The sequence below is a fragment of the Lipotes vexillifer genome, unplaced genomic scaffold, assembly GCF_000442215.2.
Source record: "Lipotes vexillifer unplaced genomic scaffold, Lipotes_vexillifer_v1.1 scaffold36, whole genome shotgun sequence".
Lineage (NCBI taxonomy): Eukaryota > Metazoa > Chordata > Mammalia > Artiodactyla > Lipotidae > Lipotes > Lipotes vexillifer.
Window position 1 is genome coordinate 164575 of NW_006792448.1, and position 10589 is coordinate 175163.

Sequence of the window (10589 nt, forward strand, 5' to 3'; positions counted from 1 at the left end):
GCCTTATTTAGTTTTGGATCCTTAGTACCTAGTTTATGCCTGGCACATAGTAAATACTGAACAAATATTTGTTGGTCATGATATAATTCAGCACAATTTTAGGTCCTTCAAGGGACATGATATTACTTTAAATCACAACGTTAGCACAATTTATAACAGATGTGTTTCCCCTTCATCCTTTTCTGGGGACTCTATTGGAACCTCTCAGCATCTTCCATAGTGGTTGATGTTACCACTCTGCAGAGGTCTGGGATCAGGATTTTTATTGCCCTGGACTAAGATTGTGCAGCGATAAATAATGAGAACACTAAGCAATATAATTCTAAAATCAGAAGGGTTCTAGATCAAGTCTCAAAGGGAGCTAGCTGACAAGTCATTCTTTCCTCTGATTTAAGGGAAATTTTACAGCCAGATGTGAGAGCCTCATGAAATAAGGAAAAAGACAATGAATTAGGTCCCTAGGTCTCCCAATCAAATCATTAATATCGAATTCAGTGGGGTCCAGTAACTAGTTTAACTTGGGTATGATTCTAAGATTAATTCCAAACCACAACTGGGTAAGTAGATAATATAAAACTAAAGTGGCAATAAGAATTATATTTCACTCTGAATTGACATTATTATTTTCAAGCTCAGCTCAACTGAGAAAAAAATCCAAAGTACAATGTTCTAAGCAGCTTCCAGGAAAATAATATTTTAAAAAAATCCTTACGACAAAGGTGGTTCACCCCTCTGTTTCTAAGCAGGAAGTGGTTTGGAACATCAGCAGGTTAACACAATTAACTGTTCCACTCATGGCAGCTAACAGTCTTCCCTTCATTATGGCTGTTCTTGTAAAGGCGATGAAAATGCCAAAGTTCAAAAAGTGTTTTAAGATAACATGCAGGCTCCAAAAGCCTGGGAAGATTAGGGATCATTATAAAATGGAAATATAAGATGGGCTATGGTTTTTCCAGTACAATCACTACACTGTTTATTCCTCTTATTTTCCAGTCTCTTTTATCGTAATTGTTGTTTCTTTTCTTTGAAGAGATGTTTGGTACTTGGCAAAACTCTCCAAAGGGCCCAGAAGGTCTTTCCTGCAGACTTTGCAAGTTTTAGTCACTGGTTTCTCAAATAATTGTATCTGTTATAGAAGAAGACACAGTCATCTTAACTTTCTAGAGGTTGTCTGAAAAGTTTCAGGCACACATAACTGATGAAAGAAAGCTGCTTTGCGAGGAAGTTGTATAGGCTGGATTTTGATATATCGCACTGATCTAGGTTCCTCTTAGAGACTGCTCTTTATTATGTGACCTTGGACTAATGACTTAGTATCACTGAGCCTCAGTTTCCTTCTCCATAAAAATATTATTGTTGGGATTATATAATGATCTAGGTAAAATAATGATCTGTGCCTGACACATAGTTAACCCTCAATAAAGGTATATTTAAGAGGATGAGGGAAGTAACTGGTCAAAGAGTAGGGAAATGGAGGGAAATGTGGGGAAGGAGAGAAAACAGACAAAAATTACAGAAGCCAGAGGAGGGGAAAAAGGTAAAACAAGGCACTCCACCCTAAAGTTATAGAAACCAACTAAATATGAGTATGATCTATGGCCAATTCATCAGGAGGGTACTCATACCAAGATTTCACAAGTTATCCTTTGCTTTCTGGGTACTCAGTAAATTGACAATGACTTGTATGATCTTTGCTCATCCCTCACCTTATATTCCTTCAAAGATATTGATTGGAGAACTGTTATTTAATGAGATAGTAGGGAAAATTGGTAAATATTTAGGGCATCAAGTTTGAAAAACTATGAAATGTCCATTCCATCAATTGATAAATTGCCAGGTATTTGTTTCATTTGCATGGATGTCCTACCAAATGGGCAGTGCTCCTTAAGGGAAAATTTTGTCTCTGTGTCCCCAGTATGTGACACCCAGGAAGTCTCAATAAAGATTTCTTGAAATGAGTTAAGTCCAACATTCCATGGGGTTCAGTACTGAAAAAATAAGAAAATCTTAAAAATAGGTCTTTGTCCTCCAGGAATCAATACTCTAGAGTTGGAAAGTGAGATCAGTGCAGGCTGGATCAGTCTGGAAAGACTGCAAATTTCTTCAGCATGGACTACCTGCAGAAGAATCCTTGGAGGAAATGGGGCAGCATAAGAGTCTTAGTAGAAAGTACAATTACCTCCTAATACTGAATCTCAGGGGTGAGGCTCCTGAATGAAGCAGATGTGAGAGGAAGCTTGAAAAACACTGGCCAAGAGCATCACAGGATGAGCCAAAAAAAACTTAAAGGCTTTCTTGTCCGACTCTTTCATTTTTCAGATGAAGATGTTAAGACCTAGAAAGATGAAACGATTTACCCAGAGTCACTTAGCAAGTTCAGACCTCAGGACCCCTGACTTCGAGTTTTTGCAATATTTGCTATTCCTTGAAGACTTTTCTGTCTGTTAAGAAAAACTCCAGTGATTAACTGAGTATCGGCCTCCCAGGCTCATCCAGTCCATCAGAGTGGATCACCGGTGATTCACTGCTGTATTTCCAAACACCTTCTTTCTCTTAGCATTGGCATCAGCACTTTTGGTCCATCTATAGGAACAATGTTAATTATATTGCCATATTAATCATTTCAGCAGAGAGAAATAAAATAGAGGAATGAGTATCACTTCTTACTTTGGAAAAGAGTGTCTTAATCTTGTGTTTTGTTTTGTTATCCCTCATATACCCAAAGAGCAGCCCCCAACATCCCTCCCCAGGCTGCAGCCTTCCTCTCCTTCAACTACATGTGCACTTATATCCATTGGTTTTTGTTCCAGCTCTTTCCTTGGCCTACAGTAATCTTCCCCAACTCCCATCCCATCCCCTTCTTCATCTACTCAACCAGCAAGATGTCATTTAAAAGCTTCCTCTTATGAAAGCCTTCTCAGATTACTCAAAATCATAACAAATGGTTCTTGTCTCTGAGACCCCAGACCACAGAAGTGCAGCCTCTGCCTCTATTTCAGGTCTTAGATCCTCAACTTAGATATCATTCTGATCACCCTCTAGATTTCAAGTCTCCAGGAAGCAGAGATAAGATGCATCCCTTTTCAGTGTTTCACAAAATATCACAGAGGAAATGTTGAGTACATGTCTGTTCAATGAAGAGATAAATGAAATATCTCTCCCAATTTGCATATTTCAGAATACTTAGTATGTCTGAGGAACTATGTAAATTATCATATTTTAATAATTTCATTAGTGAAGGGTAGTTATAGGGTGATAACAGAATCCAACTCAAAAATAAATTTATTATTACTTTAGGAAATAATACTAATGAGTTTAAGTAAGGAAATAAATTTTTAAGAAAGGTTAACTAGGCCAACAGAGCAGCTGGGATTTGAGGTTCTCTGGCAAAGTGATCCATGATCCCTCATGCTAAAGAAAAATAATGCAGGAAGGCCACCCTGACAGCACCACACAACTGTACAGTCAGGGATCCATAGCATCAGAGAAGGAATGGAGGCGGGGGATGACTATGGGGATTTTAACTTCAGGTTATACAGGTCAGTGTTTTGAGAATATTTTCTTCAATGTTTTTATCTCCATTTCCTTCCAAATAAAGTTTAAGGACACTAAAAGTAATATCACAAGGAAGTAGGGTGCATAGTAGGGCAATAATACTATTTTTCAAATTTGTGTCTTTGTGTGTGAAGGATGAAGAAAAAATAGCACAATGGGCACCTTCCACAGAAACAACTTTTGCCAAGACATGGGTATCAGAGGAAAAGAATGGCATCCAAAAATAATCCCAAGCACCTATGATCACTACAAATAATTAGCAGGCACGATGAAGATGATCCATCAGAAGTAAAGTCATCGAGACTTCCCTGGTGGTCCAGCGGTTAAGACTCCACACTGCCAATGCAGGGAGCCCAGGTTCGATCCCTGGTCAGGGAACTAGATCCCACAAGCCACAACTAAAGATCCTGTATGCTGCAACTGAAAAAAGAAGATCCTGCAAGCCACAACTAAAGATCCTGCACACCACAAAGACCCGGGGCAGCCAAATAGATAAGTATTAAAAAAAAAAAAAAAAAGAACTAAAGTCATCAATGTCTCTAAGAGTGTTGAGCACCTGGAGATTTGGAGGGAAACTAAACACAAATGGCCTCTCAGGTAATGACAAATTATTCATTTAACAAATATTTATTAAGCATCAAATGAGTGTAAGGCACAGAAAGATGAAATACTAAAAGATTTACCCTTGGGCTTCCCTGGTGGCGCAGTGGTTGAGAGTCCGCCTGCCGATGCAGGGGACACGGGCTGAGCCACAACTGCTGAGCCTGCGTGTCTGGAGCCTATGCTCCACAACAAGAAAGGCCGCGACAGTGAGAGGCCCACGCACCGCGATGAAGAGTGGCCCCCGCTCGCCACAACTAGAGAAAGCCCTCTCACAGAAACCAAGACCCAACACAGCCAATCAATCAATCAATCAATCAATAGAAATGCTGTAGAATTACTAAAAAAAAAAAATCATGATGAGTAATAGGGAAGAAAATTGGACTTTACTCCCTTACGCACAAAAACAGAATCAAAATATTTTAAACCAATTTTAGCAAAAAAAAAAAAAAAAAGATTTATCCTTAAAGACCTCACAGCCTATAAGGGAAAGAAAACATTACCATACATACTATGTTACAGCTCAACACCTCTTGATTAAGCAGTTACTATGTCTTAAAATTCTCCTGAATATTAAGGCTGGCTACATAACAGAAGATGATTGCTGCTCCCAAAGCACATATAATCTAGGTAGGGAGACAGGCAATGCATATGAAACAATTTGCAAAACATATAAAACATTTTTAAGTAATTATTTTAATCTGGCAGTATGGCAAGTAATTTGGAGAATGGAGACTTATAGCCTAAGATATCAGGAGAGGCTCGAAGGAATAGAGGAAACCAAGAAACTGAGGTAAGCCTTGAAAGATGACTTGGAATCAAGATCCATGGGAGGATGGCATGAGGGGGTTCAGAGTCAAAAACACAACACGTAGAGAAGACAGTCATGTGACTGAGTTGAGAGTAAGAAGTTTGCTCATGATTAAGTAATAAAAGTTATATTTCAAGACACAGTAAGGGCAGATTTTTAAATGTCTAGAATAGCGTTCTAGAACTATGTGTCCTAAAAATGTGTTTGTCACCTGTTGGCATGTGGCACTGGATCAACCTTGTACAAAACCAGTTTGATCCACTTAACCTTTGAGGCTAGGTCCACAAACTAGGATGCATGCCAAGCCTCTCTCCTCCAAGTGAGGGTTTCAAATCCTTTATCTAACTCCAGAAACCTAGGATTTCAAGAACACAATGATCAAGCCAGAGCAGAGGAGAATGTAAAATGTAAACATGGCAAGGTAGATAGATGCTGAAATCATGAGCAGCCCCATCCATGGCATGCTTAGAAGTGACTCAGGAAAGCATTTTTCTCCCATTTCTTAGTGACTATACAGCTCTGAAAATGAGGTCTTTCTGCCTTGTTTTTCACAATACAGAGAAGAGAAACATTCAGCTCCTTTGCAAAGTGGAAAAAGAATACGCTTACATTTTTCCCCATTCAACAATAACTTAGAGGCAGCTGGTGAGACTTTCTTTCCTTCCCTGTGCTCCCAGAAGCCATCCATTCTCTACCAGGCAGGGTCCAGCCGTGAAAATTTCCACCCAATTTACAGTTTTTCAGACAGCTCTGAGAGGGATGAAAATGGGAGTTGCCATAAAACTTATAATAGTAATGGGAGTTGCCATAAAACTTTTAATTATAGAATTGCTACACTGAACACCATAATGGAGTGTTTGTTTAAATCAAATATCTGTTGACTCTCTTCAAAGATAAATGATGTATTCTATATCCCATTTTCTCCAAATGTACTAAGACAGCCTTTTTGCACAAGAGTGGTTCTTCCATCTTTCTTCCACACACCAGCTGTGCTGGGGCTGCAGCAAGTAACTTCACCTCACTCAGGAGCAATAGACAGACGCTGAGCACAGCCCCAAATCTAAGCCCAGCACTAGCCAGTAACACAATCAATTAATACACTCTCATAAGACCTTCAAGGTGACTGGGCATCTTACCTAATAGAGATGCCAAGGGCAGTCCAGGGAACAAACCAGTCTTGCCCTGTGTGACCTTGAGATAATCTGACATTTCTCTGCCTTAGTTGTTGCACCTGTCAAGTCAATTAATAGAATTACTGTATCTCCAAGATCCTCTAACGTTCTACAGTTCTCCCTCAGAAGGAAAACTAGGATTAGAATTAAGCTCATACTTAAGTCCTTAAACAAAGTTGGCTCGTCACAGTTTATCCCGTAACGAACCTGCACCAAAGTCCTTGATAGGGAATTTCATGAGATGACAAAGGGATTTCCTCTCAAAATCTCTCCTCTTCTCTCTCTCCCCTGTTCTGTATCCTAGCTAATGGTGGGAAATAGGCTTTGAAGCTCAAAGACACTTATGGAAAGAGGAAGAATCATTTTCCTTCTCTTTCCTATTGTTAGCCAACTATTCACTGTCCCCACAGGATAAGAGATGTTGAGAGGATTCAATAGTTAACCTTTGTGAAGTGCTTTGCAGATGAGGAATGCTATGCATAGTGTTAAGGAACATTAATATTGGCCCAATTTCACACCAAAGAATCAAAGTCCCAGAATAAGAACACATTGCAAGATTTAAAATAACTGAGGGCAGTAAAAGAAAGGGGGCCGTGACAGAGAGGGGTGATTCTATTTCGCTTAGTTTGGAAAGCAGGGAAACCCAACCAGGAAAGACAGGACACAAAGATCCAAAACAAAGCACTTGAAAGTACATGTGTTTTGAAAGAGAAAATGGGAAAAGTAAGGAGTAAGGTGTCTGAAGCCTACAGATTAAAAACTCCATCATACGAAGGAGAGAGACCTGGCAGCTCTCTTATGGGGGGCTATGGAAAAGATCAGCTCTGTGTTCTATCCTCTAGAGCCTTCTGGAAATCTCTCCTTCAAGGAGCAATCTGCTCCCACAGACCAGCAACACTGTAAACCGCAACTAAAAAGGATATTTCTACAATGCACTCATTGCTCAAGTCTCGGGAAGAAAATCCTAGCCCAATTAGAACCAAGAAACTCAGGTTGCCCCCTCCTGCCGAGAGAGGACGACTTTTCTTTTCTGCAGAGCAAAGAGTTAAAGCCTGACCAAAGTACAGCCGAGAACTGAGGTATTTATCCTACGAATTCAGACCAAAAGCAATAAAATACTGGCTTTGTTCCTGGAGATTTAGGAAAAAGCCTGGGGCTAGCGCTGTTCCTTGGGATGGGAGATGCAGCTCCCCATGCCTCCACATCCCATGGATTTTCAAACACCTAAGCTAAATTTTTACCACCTAAGCTAAAATTCTGCTCAAGGCTGCAGATAACCTATAGAGGACCCAGAGCTGGCAGCACGCTCAGATGCTGAGAATCACTCTTCACAGCAGCCTCCGCTATTCTGGACCCTTGTTTTGCTAAGGAGGCTGTAAATCTCTACTTCCTCAATGCATTACATCTAGTATGTGTGGATGGTCCACACAGAGTTCCTAATTAGACGCTCTGCGAAGGGCTAGTGCTTGTCAATCAACTAAAGTTCAGCCATGATGAGACAAAAATGAGTCTGTGTAGACACATCAACAAGTAAGATGAATTGGATGATTTAACGACTGACTGTCCCCTTTGCGGGACACACACTGAAGGACTGTTGGTATTTGGGGTTGGAGGCAACAGAGCTTAAATGCAAGTGCTCCCGTCATGACTTCTAGCTTTTTAACCTTGGAGAAGTTATTCAATCATCCGAAAAACATAAGGTTCTCATCTACAAAGTAGAAATTATAATAATATTTACCTCATGGAGTTGTGATTACATAGAATTTGGCATGAAAAAGCACTTAGGCCCAATCCTTGCACTCAATAAATGCTTATTTTTATTAGTAACTGGATTTTTAATTTTTATTTTTAATTCTATTTATATTAAGGACAAAATACTATGAAAATGTTTTACAATCCCCTTGGTGACATCTGTTTTTATTTCTCCACATTCCCTTCCCATGTTTTATCCTTGTATAGATGTGTAATATATATATTACACATCTATATTATACTATGGATATAACTTTTTGTTTTATTTTGTAACTTAACTTATGCCACAAACACTTTCTATCCTGTTCCATAGTTTCTGTAGTTAGAGTGTGTAAAGCCTCCATGATGTTCATCAAATTGGCAAACCACAGGTTACTAAAAAGTCCTTCCACTGGGGAATGGTGATGGTGTGGTAAAGAAAATACTGAACTTGGAGCTAAAGACCTGGATTTCCCATTTCCTCTTCCAAAGCACACACACATCCAAGTGCTTTGTTGTGGATCTTTTTGACCAGTGTCCTATCTTTCTGGGTTAGCTTTCGGTGCTTTCCAAACTAAGCAAAACTTTCCCAACTCTCCCTCTCATTCTCACTGTGCAACCTTAAAGAAACCACACCATCTCTCTAAGCCTGTTCCCTCATTTCTAAAATAAGGAGGAAAAATAAAACCACCTGTCCTGGAGGGTTGTTGTGAAGATGAAATAAGATAATACGTGTGAAAAGGACTTATACACTGTGAGTGGGAAAAAAAAAAAAACCTGTATGTTAAACAAAAAAACACAGCAATATGTTTTATAACTTTCTTTTTCTTTTAAATGATTTCCTTGGTATCATTTCCCAAGGAGGACTGTGTCCAAGGGTTTGTCTGTTTTTATGACTCATGGTAATACCTATTATTATAAGCTAAATTGCTTAAATTAAAAGCAAATGGATAAAAGTATGCTCAATTCATTACTCCAGTATTCTAAACTACATCCCAAACACAGAGATATGTGTGTATATGCATAAAATACATGTGTGCATGTGTGTGGATATATACGCATGTATATGCATATACATAATATATAATAGTATGTTTTGAGCAGTGTCAAATTTGATACTAGAGAGTTGGAGATGAAAACAAGAATGTAAATAAAAACATTTCTGTGCCCTTTATTCTTATTTTATCAATATCCACTCAAAATCATGGCATTTTAGGGCTTCCCTGGTGGCGCAGTGGTTGAGAGTCTGCCTGCCGATGCAGGGGACACGGGTTCGTGCCCCGGTCCGGGAAGATCCCACATGCCGCGGAGTGGCTGGGCCCGTGAGCCATGGCCGCTAAGCCTGCGTGTCCGGAGCCTGTGCTCCGCAACGGAAGGGGCCACAACAGTGAGAGGCCCACGTACCGCAAAAAAAAAAAAAAAAATTCATGGCATTTTAAAAATATGGGAAATCCAGCTTTTGCCATCCGTGAAGAAAAGCCTCTGATTGTGAAGTGAATACAGACATACTTGCCTTGGCCCATGTTCCTCCATCCCATCTGCAGAACCTCCACAATGGACAGGACAGGCACCCACAAGGGAGAAGGGAAAGGAGAAACTTCCAAGGACAGGCTTTAGAGTAGGCGCCTTGGACAGAGTCCCTTAGACAGGATGGAACTGAAGAAAAATGAGGCTGGGCCAGCCAAGCCCATCTGTGGTCTGAAGTGCTACTGCTAAAGGCATCTCTCATTCTAAGCTTCTCCATCTTTTTAAACCCTCACGCCGCCCCCCGCCGCCTTAGTGAAAGCTTGTTTGGAAATGTTCAGTCTCTTCTCGGGGTTGGGGAGCTAAGAGAGAACAGGGCTGTGTCTTCCCTCTGCAAGGCCAGGTCAGCGGGGTCTGTGTGCCCCTAGTAGCCAGATGTGTAATGGTGGTCACAGGGCAAGGGCTTGTCAAGACCTGGTGGACATCCAGGAGGACAAACATGTGAGGCCAGTGTTCCCTTTGCATTGGGACGCAGTAGCAGACAGGCAGCACCCACATCCACTGGAAGACTGAGCTCAAGGATTCTCGTCTAAATCACTCCATCACACACATACACTAAGTCACAAGGGCAGAGCACCAACAACAAACCACAGTGACCTCGGGCCTCCAGAATAATTTTTCAATCTGGGCCTCATTTATTTACCTACATACATCTTATTTTACTCACTTTGTGGAGTTTAGCAGTAGCATAGGGCATCCCCCTAATGAAGAGGAAGGTCCATGAATCTCAGCTCTAATCGAGAAACTTCGGGCAAGTTCATCAACTCTCCTGACCCTTGGTTTGTCTCATTTATAAAAAGGGGCTAATTCAAACCTCTCTCATCAGATGCTCAAAGTCCCCTTAAACAATCAGAGTTATGTTGCCAAACACATTTTCTAAAACCAGCACTTAGAGCCCAAGAATATAGTGCCTGTTTTATATCACCACTTAAAAGATCTGCATGCTCAGACATATTAAGAAAATAGCGTAGTAACAGAATTTGGGCTTTTATTGTTCTTTCCATGAAATCCCTGGTTTAATTTAGCCACATTGTGGACCCAAAGAGTCAAGCTCTGGTCTCAATTATTGAAATACAACTCTCAGATGGAGAAGAACAATCTCCTGAAACATAGCTGGGCTCCAGAATGCAACAGCCCAGAACGTCATCTCACCATGTTTACAAAAAAAAAAAAAAAAAAAAAAAAAAAAAAAAAAA

At 40.3% G+C, this 10589-nt stretch overlaps 1 non-coding gene across 1 annotated transcript; it reads left to right on the forward strand.

The window, feature by feature from the left end:
• The first annotated feature begins 3860 nt into the window (after nucleotides 1–3860).
• Nucleotides 3861–3933, forward strand: TRNAG-GCC (transfer RNA glycine (anticodon GCC)). The gene has a single exon. It is a non-coding gene; the product is annotated as a tRNA-Gly (tRNA).
• Nucleotides 3934–10589: the final 6656 nt, after the last annotated feature.